Source organism: Etheostoma cragini, chromosome 16 (assembly GCF_013103735.1).
Source record: "Etheostoma cragini isolate CJK2018 chromosome 16, CSU_Ecrag_1.0, whole genome shotgun sequence".
NCBI lineage: Eukaryota > Metazoa > Chordata > Actinopteri > Perciformes > Percidae > Etheostoma > Etheostoma cragini.
The window spans coordinates 19,380,711-19,391,560 of record NC_048422.1 but is presented as its reverse complement, the minus strand read 5'-3'; the positions used below and the strand labels follow the sequence as shown (position 1 = coordinate 19,391,560).

The window sequence follows — 10,850 nt, the reverse complement described above, 5'->3', positions numbered from 1 at the left end:
CTACACACTTCAGTGTGTTACATAATAGCTTTGGGTCACAAAGCTTCTTCAGGCAAACAAAAGACCTGACAACCAGTTGGGTATTGTAGTTTTATGGCTTATGGGGAGTACAAATATGGAAGCTAAGGGATGCAATGTTTGAGACAAAGAACCAGGGAGCACAATTTTCAAGTAACAATCACTGAAATAAAAGATGCAATTAATTATCTCCCTATTCAATATCTTCCACATTTGTAGTCCATGCATGCTGAATCAGCCCAATCTCATGGCATTTCGTGAAATGTTAACGTTATTTATTCTAATGATTAGTGTACAGGGACAGGATTTTTTCATTTTGTTTTATGTTTGTGAGCACAAATTTTCGACTAATGAATTACAATGGGAAGCACCTTTCATGATAACAGCACGATTACGGTATTGAGTAGTGTTGAATATTGAATATTCGTTTCCTAACCACAAGCGTCCCGTTGTTGTAGCGCATCCTGCGTGTGGCAGTCCTTCTGTCGGCGTGTGGCGTTTCATTTTCCCGTTGTTGTGTACCCCAGAGACTGCGTATCTTGTCCCGGCAGCCGATTTTCGTGTTCTGTTGACGAATCAACAAATCAAAATAACGTGACAATTTCACGAATTGTTGTGAGATCGGGTTAGTTGAACTGAGTTTCCTGTGTCTGTGATACAGGTCCTTTTTTTTTTTTACTTTATAGTGAGGGGTTTGAAGAGACATGTTAAAATCATTTAAGATTTTAAATGGTCATAGTCGGGGCCATCTTGACTCTCGACTCACTCATGTGAATTTAAAAGTAAGGACATTTTCAACATTCAAAATGTGTCCCAATATCATTTGAGATGATTTTTTCCTGTAAAGTAAAAACCATTAAAATCATATGTCGTCATGTGAAACATTTTGAGCAGAAATCCTCCGACACACAGCAAACTCCAAGCAGGAACTGGCTTGACCTCTGTGTTTTACTTTGCTGCTGTGCTGCTCTGTCTTGTCTGTTTTTGCGCTGTCAGTGTCCTCTTCTCGCGCCTTGACATTATCAGTTGTTAAATTTGTTATTTTTTGGATCCTATAATTAGGAGTGAAGGCTGCAAACATCAAATTTTGAAATACGAAGTACTAGACTTACGTTTGCATTATTGTACTCTGCATGAATGTCTTTCCTCTGTAGGCTACTGTGTGTAGTAAGAGATCATTTCATGTGGTGAGAACTGAGTGTGATGTCAGGACTCCACTTTGTTGAGCAATTCAATCAAAATCCAGCAAAGAACCATCTGATACAACTTCATCCAAGTTTGAAAAATCATGGCGTTCCCCTTAAACAAAACTGCAGTCACACATGTCCACCAGGAAGAGCTCCAACTGCTAATGAGCAATCATCTGTGCTTATGACTACGCCTGATTGCACTTTTAATGTACTTGATCGGCAGGCTCAGAGATAAATGTGTTTATAATTGTCGAATTATCTTTCCTCTTTGTGTCATCTTTTGATGTTTCAAAGCACATGACAAAAAAGGCACCACTTGTGTTAGTCATGGTCCAGGGAGGCTATTATTTAACACCATTAAGAGCTCCTTCTTTTTTTTAGTCAGCTATTAACACAAAAGACTGTGAAGACGCAATTTCTTGAAACCTGTCAGGTCAGAGGATTTATTAGTTTTCCACTGAGACATATTTTTGAAAAAATTGGTGTATCGAGAGATCAATCAACCCTCTTTGGTTCAAAAGATTTTACAATGATCAAACGCCTATGACTCAAACTTTCTTCCAAGTGGCCTCATCAACTAAACAGTAAAACCATTGTGTAAATACATCACAGAAAGTAAAAAAAAAAACAGGAGAAACGTGATACTGCAAGTGATCCATGCTGGAAGTCTGTTTGTTCAAGCAAACATTCGTTGTCTCCGGGAGCCAAAAAACATGATGTCTCTATTTGATCTTCTTTGTACTGGGTGTCTGGGAACTCAGGAATCAGAGGATTGTATTAGCCTTTCACATCCCTATGAGCCAGACTGTTCTCTCCTTACAAAATGTAAAAGACAGTGTCAAACTGGAAGAATGCTTGGAAAGCTACCACTGTTTCATTTCAACATGTCATAATCCAATTCTAGGTCGCTGGTAAAAAAAATCTCCCATTGCAGGTACATGTGACTGTGCCTTATGTTAACTCCCCTTGATGTGTCTTCTCAGAGAAGAGCAGATACTCCAAGGCTATATATCACCCTTAACAACCGCCACCAAACATCACAGCTTTTTCTTATTTATTTTTTTTCACATGTTGTGTGCTGCTGTAGCAGGTCCTGTTTAAGTAGTCTACCGCAACCCTGTTATGTGTTGCTGCTCCGAGAGAGCTCCAAGCTTGATCCAATACTTGATCCAACATTCGGCACAGCAAGCAGCCAGTTGAGAGGAAAGCACTGTGATAAAACAATACAGAAGTGAAAACAATGAAACGTACTATAAGAGGAAAGACTACCTTATCTTGGCATTGTAAAAGCCGTCAAAGCTTTGGATAAAGTGAGACTACTTTCAAATGTGAAATTATCGATAATGCACGTCAGGCATCGAAAAGGATAAATACTAACATCAGCATGCTAACATGCTCACAGTGACAACATTCTGATGTTTACAGGTGTAATATTTATAACATTCACCATCTTAGTTTATTGTGTTAGGCATTTGCTAATGAAGTATCTAATAATTGAGGCTGGTGGGAGTGTGGTAGGAAATTAAGTTACTGGATACGTTGAAATTTGGACCTGTTAATTAGGGTTACAATGTGGAGTACAACAAAATCTGGTGTTTTTTGAAAATTAAACCATGTAAATCTGTTCCGGTACAACCCCTAAAAACAACCGTGAAACTAAAAATCAGCTTAAAATGAACACTTAAAGTTGTTATCAATCTCTGTGAAAGTCTATCAAATAGGTGTCAAAAATATCATCCTTGTAAAAGAAATGTCAGAGGATCACCAATGTCATTAAGATTCATCCTCTGATTATCATTAATGTGAGTACTACATTTCAGAGCAATCCACCCAATAGTTGTTGAGATATTTGAGTCGGGGCCAAAGCGGTGAAGCAAAAAACTGACAGACATTGCCATCTGCCAAACTGCTAGCATGGCTAATTATGAAACCATTTAAAAATGTAAAATGTGATCATTCTTAATACATCTTTCAGTATTTCCACTGTTAAGGAGTCACCTGGCTGTTTTGACAAGGCGAGAACTAGACTTGATCACTGAGAAATGAAATGGCGGAGGTGCAAGGTGACAGCACTGAGGTGAGATCTGTAACTTTTTGTGTGATTGCAAAATTCAGACCGCATGCCGTGGGGGTGCACCTGGTTTTTTAAATTGATATAACCAGCTTAAGGCAACCAGTGCAGGAAGTGAGAGAGCAGTTGGGAAGATTTTAAGTTCAATGATTTTTCAAAGGCTTAAAGCTATTTTGGGAGCCAATCTAAGTAGTGGGAAGTGGAGATGGAAGATGACAAGAAGTTGGACAAAGTACCCAAGGGTGTCCCTGATCCCTCAGGGGATGTCCCGCAACACATGCCATACTCAAAATGTGGTTGTTTAAGATTAAACAGTCTTGGATGTCTGAGTATGAGTCACAGCAGAGTTGTCACTGATAACACAAGCTGTTTTTAAGTAAGAGAGAAACTAAGAGCAGAGTTGCAGGGATATCTTGTAAAATACATATTGATTTTCGTACTGAAGACATGTCTAGAAGCAAGGTTGGGGGAAAAAAACGGGCAGAGCTAATTATAGTATGGAGTGATGGGCATCCTCAAAAACCCACTCGTTGTGATTCTATTGGGGTTATTTGGCGGTGTACTGGAGATGGAGTAAATATAAAGAGATGACAGATTTTACTGAGTGCAAAATGAGAAAACGGCGGCAGCTGAAATGTCTGCGGAAATGTTCAGGCAGCGTTTTGCGAATCTGGAGAAGCAGAGATTTCAAACACGAGCAAGCATTTAGGTTATTACAATGTAATGGTTTACATTGCAAGGTTTTCTTGTCAAGATCACAAACCTGTCAAAAAAAGATCAAGGAAGCAATCATACAACATCATAAACTACACCACATTACTTGATCTTAGTTATGTTCAGTGTAAATCATCATTTGGCTGATTCAAAAATCAATGCAAAATAATTGTAATGATTTTTTGTCACTTGTCTTTCAGGCTGTGAAATGGTTGTAAACTTGGGAATGAGGCTCATTGGTTTATTGGCACAAGTCAACACAGCCTCACTCCAATCGTATAAAATCCGGATGCTTGGGCTTGTGTTTTTGGCGTTGCTATTGACGCTAAAAGTCTCCTTTAGCGTCCTATATAAACACGCTTGGTCGGGACTACTGGCGTCACTTTTGACGCTATGGGTTGGTAACATGTGGCACAACAGCAGCACAGTTGGGTTTAGGAAAAGTAGAACTGGACAGTTGTATGGTGGCCGGCAGGGGCAAATGCCCAGCAAATTAAGAAAACACCTTCATTACTTTGACAACACATGTGCAGCATTCAGAAAATGCACTGCAAATACACACAACACAACCAAATACATAAAAGAGCTGCACATACATATAAAATAATATTAATAATAATAATAAATTGAATTTGTATAGCGGTTTTCATTGACCTAAAGTTGCTTTCCAGGGTAAGGTAGAAAACAAAAACAAGGCTAACCAAAACAAGATTCTGGCACAGATGAAAAGGGAGGGAGGCGCGGGGCTGCGGATAGACAGAGGGGAAGAGATGGGTATTGAGGCAGGGCTAGAAGATGGTAAGGGACTCACAGGTGCGGATCTCTTAGGGGAGGGAGTTCCAGAGCCTTGGAGCTACCCTGGAGAAGGATCTGTCCCCAAAAATGCGGAGGTTGGACTTGTGGATGGAGAGGAGACCAGCTGAGGTGGATCTAAGGGTCCATGAGAGTTGGTAGGGGGAGAGGAGCGAGGTATGAGGATTCCAGATGGTGGAGGGATTTGCAGGTGAGGACCAGAATTTTGTAGGTGATCCGGTGGGAGTTGTTTTAGGACTGGAGTGATGTGGTGCCAGGATTTGGTGCGGGTGGTGAGTGGAGCAGCTTTATTCTGGACCAGTTGGAGTCGCCTGACGTGGGAAGAGCTGATGCCAAGGAGAAGTGATTGGCAGTAGTCAGTTCAGCAGGAGAAGAAGGCGTTAATGAGTCTTTCAGCAGTGGGGGGTGTAAGAGAGGGTCTGACTTTGGCGATGTTGCAGAGGTGAAAGAAGGAGGTTTTAATGACATGATGGATGTGGGGCTCAAGGGAGAGGGCGGAGTCTCTGGGGAGATGGGGAGACAATGGTTCTGCCAATGGTGAGAGTGGGGTAATTGATTTAGCTGAGTGTGGATTTGGAGCCTTTGTTTTATTGCTGTATTCAGAGTGACAGTGGATAGACAGGAAAGGTGGGAGAAAGATGGGGGATGACACGGAGCAAAGAGCCGCAGGTCGGGTTTGAACCCGGGCCGCTGTAAAGGACGCAGCCTACATGGGGCGCATACTTTTACTGGATGGGCTAGATGTCAGCCCATCACTGTTGAGTTTGAGGAAGTTAAAACACGCTGCAAATAAAGAAACGATGCAAAAAGAAAAGCACACAAACCCCGAAAAAAGAAGCGCCTTTGCTGAATGCTGCGTGTGTTGTTGAATGAAGTTGTTTTCTTAATTTGCGCTTTGTCTATTTGCATGTGCTTTCTTAAGTTGCAGGGCGTTTGCCCCTGTAGGCCACCGTATTATTGGGTTTAAGAAAAGAAGAACAGGACAGTTAGGTTTTTGGAAAAGATCATTGGTGGGCTTGCAAAAAGATACGTTTCGGTGACACACGGGACACAAACCTGGTCTCGTAGGTGAAGGTCCTGTTGTTTGACCCCCTTTCATACTACTTGCTACTGTTGTCATTCTTACTACTACGTCATCTAAAAGCACTGCGGAGCTGCTGCTCTGCCCGGTGCGTTCCATTCACACGCAGAAGGGTGCTTTTTACGAGAGCCAGCGTCCGTATTTTACAAGTTGGGAGTTGTAACACTACATAAACAAACACCAGTTGTCACGAGATTGTTTCATAATGCAAAGTAGTATTTTTGCAGTGCACTCTGCCTAACGTTGGGTTTAATCCCCTGGTTTCCTGAATGCCATGCCGGAGCAGGATGAGATGACATGGCTGTCTGGCGAGAAGACAGCTTCCAGACACTTCTCATGTCAGTTTGTCACAGCTTGTTTGATGGCGCTTCAGGTGACAGGTAGGCTCTGGGAGGAGTGAGCACTGCTTCTTTTAAAGAAGATAAGTTTTCCAGCCATGGTGACAAGCTGAGCTGATCTTTCTAGCTTTAAATCTTCACACTTCTTTATCTTACCTTCGAATCAAAGACAGCAGGGTTTCATTGACTTCCCTGCTAATTATTTGGCAATTTAGAACTATGAAGTTGGGTCTTTGAACAACTCTAGTTTTATACATTTTGCCACTTTCGCATATCTTATATAAAAGATTAAATAAAACGGACCCTTTACGTCTAGCTACGTATTTGCTGAGAACACAAAATATAGATGAGAAAATAGAAATATTTGTCTATCTATTTGCACAGAACAACTCTCTTTTTTTCCTTTTTTAGGAACACCCTGTTGTGCAAGCTGTCCAGCACAGCAACAGCCTGATCTGTGTGCCACTGAGCGGTGGTTGGGGGTTTATTAGTCTCGCTTTGCCAGGCCATCCACACGCCGTGGAGGGGAGGAGGGTTTGGCTAGTCCACATAGCAGTCCTGGATGGGATAAAAATGTGCTCTGGTTCATTGGCTTTTCTTTAAACCTCTCACAATCGTCATGGGGGGCGCTACAATCCGCATGGAGCCATTGCAAAATGGCCTTGGGAAGGAACTTGTTTTAGTGAAAAATGTACGATCAAAAGTTGTTTTGATCATGTGAGAGAAAACTCAGAGTGGACAGATAGTCTATTTACCCTGCAGAGATGTGAGGAGCAGTCAACAATAGTCCCCAGAAATCCACCAAAGTTTAAAATTACAACACAAATAAAGCGAAAGGAAATGGACATCGGTGACAAGACATGCATCCTGTGGAATTTTCCTGCGGCACCGGAGCAATCCCGGAAATTGAACTTCAAGGATATAGACTAGGGGTTCATGGCCTTGCTCAAAGGCACATCAGTGGTGGCAATCACTGCTCCTTTCCCTGTTCAGGGAATAAATCTGCCCTGCCCTGGCCTACAGTCACATGCCTTCTTCTCTAACCTTCCTCTAACTCCTCTATGTGAGAGCACGCTTTTTTTACATTCATAAACAGACGTTTTATTTTTCAAGAGTCAACAGTAAAAAACTCTACAGTTAGATTTGCAGACATAGTTTAACAACATCTAATTCAACAAATCAACTTCCTAAAATCACAAGGCAAATTAAGTTGTGTGTTTTGTTTTTTTTATCAAAAACTATAGAAAAGAAATTAACTACTTTGTAATTTTATCTTCTAACTTTTTGTTACATTTTATCTTTTGCAGTTCAGTGACCTATACCATTTTTGTATGTGCATCTTAGCTAATTAAATTGGGCTATGCTTGGAGTAATTTAACCACTCATTTAGTTGTTGGACAAGGGCAAAAGCACTGGATCCTTACACACATGCAGTATGTGGTACAAATTATACAATTCCAAATTTAGATACACAGCCTGCCTCATGCGTTTTATGTGATACTATTCCCACGTGCACACACACACACACACACACACACACACACACACACACACACACACACAGTGGCACACTTGAGGTTAACAGGTGGTATGGTGTAGCAGCTCATACCTCTGAGGCTGGATGTAATGTGATGGTCTGGAGTATTTTCAAGGCTAATTGGGCTGAGAAATGACTTCACATAAACAGGCTTATCTCCACTCACTTTCCAAAACATGTCATCGCACACTCATTGTTGTGGGAATAAGAGTTCAGTGGGTAGCTACCTTGAAAATGTAATTTTTTGGGGAAAGCCTCATGAGGACCAAATAACCGCCTCTCTGCTTTAGCAAGCAGAGTTAAAAAAAATATGTGTTTTTATTGCTCCCCAAAAGAAAACATGTTCAGAGATAAAGAAGTGCTTTCTTTACTTCTGTGAGATTACTGGATGAAAACAAGCAGATTCAGTGAGTTATGACTGATTGACAAGGTAACGATTTTCAGAGGTGAGAAATCATTAAAGTTTATTCCAGAAACTGAAGCCTTGTTTGCCAAAGCTGAGTATTCTTTGTCTGAAAGACAATGGTATAAACAGAACCCCAGTGAAAGTTCTGTTTGTTCATTACAGCGTGGTCACTAGTTCAGTCACAACATGCTAATCAGGATTTTAACCATTCGGGTAGTCATTTGCAAAGCAGTCAGCTGGAAAAAAAAACAAAAAGGTTAGCCATGAAGTGGAGCTCTTGTTGCATAAATTCAAACAAATAAATACGTTAACTGAAGTTCAAAGTATTGGATCCATCTGTCATTGAAAGAACCAGTGGTATGCAACAATGTATTGACACAATGCTAGATAAATAGACTTTGATGAAATGAATGAACATGTGATTATTCATTGGCTGCAGTCTGTGTGATTGGAGGGTATACTCTGAGACTTTAAAATGACTCAAATACAAAAACAATAAATGGTAATGGCACCAACAAACAACCAATTTTGTTATTTTTGTTTCAGGACACCATGTGGAATCTTGAATGTCGTCATCTTCTGATGTTTGGATTTCTAGCAACACCATGTAGCTTGAAAGAGACAGCAATGTCCGCTGAAACATGTTTTCTTTTCTGTACTGAAGTATTTTCATAAACATTGGATGTATTTTTATGCCAACATTCATCGTTCCCAGAGAATCCTACCAGTGTTGGTGATCTCAGAATGTTCGTCTAGCGCCATTAAAAAACTTGACATTTTTGGAGTTGAGTGAACTGTCTCAACAAGTATCAAATGGTTTAGAAACCATGTCATTGTTTTTGTCAAATGCTATGAAATTTAATTAAACACCCAAAATTCTATGAACGTAGTGATCTGATCTTGGGAAGAGCGTTGGATGGAACAACCCATGATATTTCTGGGCAACTTGCTTGAAAGAAACCCAAAATTCTGATGATCCAAATAACTTTGAAAGCAGGCAGAATTTGACCCGATGACAAAAGGAGGATTAAAAAAAGAAAAGCAGAGTAGTATAGAAGGACATCTGTACACATGCTTTGTTTGTCAATCCATGTACAATAAGAGAGGATTCTTAGTGCTCTCAAATTGTCATGCTTCCAACTTCATTTGACTTCAATTCAATCATAAGAGACATGTTTGCAGATATGCAAATGAGGTGTATTGTACAGCTCAATAAAATGTACAACCTCTTTGGCAATTAGACTCCATTGCCATACCAATATTTTGTATATCTATATAGGGTTAGAGAACCATCAGACCCCCCAAATGGAATCTAGACAGCGGTGGTGGCGACGAAGGAGCCCGAGGACCAGACCGAAGGAGGCTGCTGACCGGTCAGCTGGAGTAGATAAGGGGAGGTGGAAGTGGAGGTGGAGAGATGCACTCTTTGCCTGCAATAACAGCTGTGTAGCACAGGGAGAAACACATTTTTTTTAAGCAGGGTTGTGATACTGTGTTTTGCCCTTGCAATTTTTGTACTGTATCTGGTTAAGCAGGAAGGTGAACGCCTCCACCAGCTGAATCCCTTTACGAAGAAAAGATTGATTAAATTCCTGAAAGAGCTATACACAGCAAAAAAGTACATTATTAGGATAACAGCTGAATTGATTTAGGAGTGCACCGATTAAAAGTTAGGTCTTCCTGAAAGAATTTACGCCAAGCTACATTAGTCATTTGACTACCTGAGGTTTCTTGTCAGGAAGTCAAAAAGTATTTAAACAAATTGACAGATGCTATAAATATTTCTGCATTTCCTTGATCTCAACACAGTGTCAGTGTATGTTTTTTTTACCAGTGGCAACATTACAAACATGTTGAGTTTGAACCACTTACTGCCAATTGTCATTTCAAACTTTCAATTAAACAAATTCTGACTTGTGGTGTTACCCCATAGATGTGCGCTACCATTTGTTGGTGTCTATTCTGTGTGGCACTAACATCATTTATTAACATTGGTGTATATTAAAGTATGGGTGGAAGCTCAAGTATTTACTGCACATCTATGACATTAAAGACAAAATGCTGACCTTGGTGAGACACAAATGGATCTTTAAGAGACAGGCTCTTCCATCACAGTGAAATGGGGCGCTCCTCATCTCACAATACTGCTATTAAGTTTCATCAAGACTCATTACATGCTGACTCTATTTCATCTCCTGTGCACTATGAAATCCCTTCCTGCAAACACACAATACCACAACTGGCATATTATCAGACATATTGTTGGTGGTAGGTGCCTCTTAAAAAGAAATTAATTCTTTTGAGGTTTCCGATAGATACATGTCAATAGCCGCTGTCAGGTTGTAGGACCCTGTCATTGGAATTGTGCATTAATGCTATTCAGGAGTCATCAGGAATGCATGTATTACAAAACACAATATTTAATAGAGAACAACTACATTTTTTACAACAGAATGCAATAATCACAAACCAATGTGGAGCTTTAATCTCTGATTGTTCATAATCAAACGTGAGCTAAAACGCATGCACAGGTTGCATACCATTCACCATCTGATTGATGCCAAAACTAAATTATGTTCAGTGGCTTTTACATCTGAGGCAAAATAACAGGGCCGCACACCAGAGACGGAATCAGAAAAACTGAAATTGAGAGAGAGGGCAATTGAGAGAGACAGGCAGGAT

General features: G+C 40.4%; 1 long non-coding RNA gene across 1 annotated transcript; it reads right to left on the bottom strand.

Moving 5' to 3' along the window:
- Positions 1–4,290: 4,290 nt before the first annotated feature.
- On the bottom strand, positions 4,291–10,225 carry LOC117959886. The gene is made up of 3 exons (XR_004660017.1): positions 10,215–10,225; positions 9,540–9,546; positions 4,291–4,384 (listed from the first exon to the last, which is right to left on the bottom strand). It is a non-coding gene; the product is annotated as an uncharacterized LOC117959886 (long non-coding RNA).
- Between the last annotated feature and the right edge of the window lie 625 nt (positions 10,226–10,850).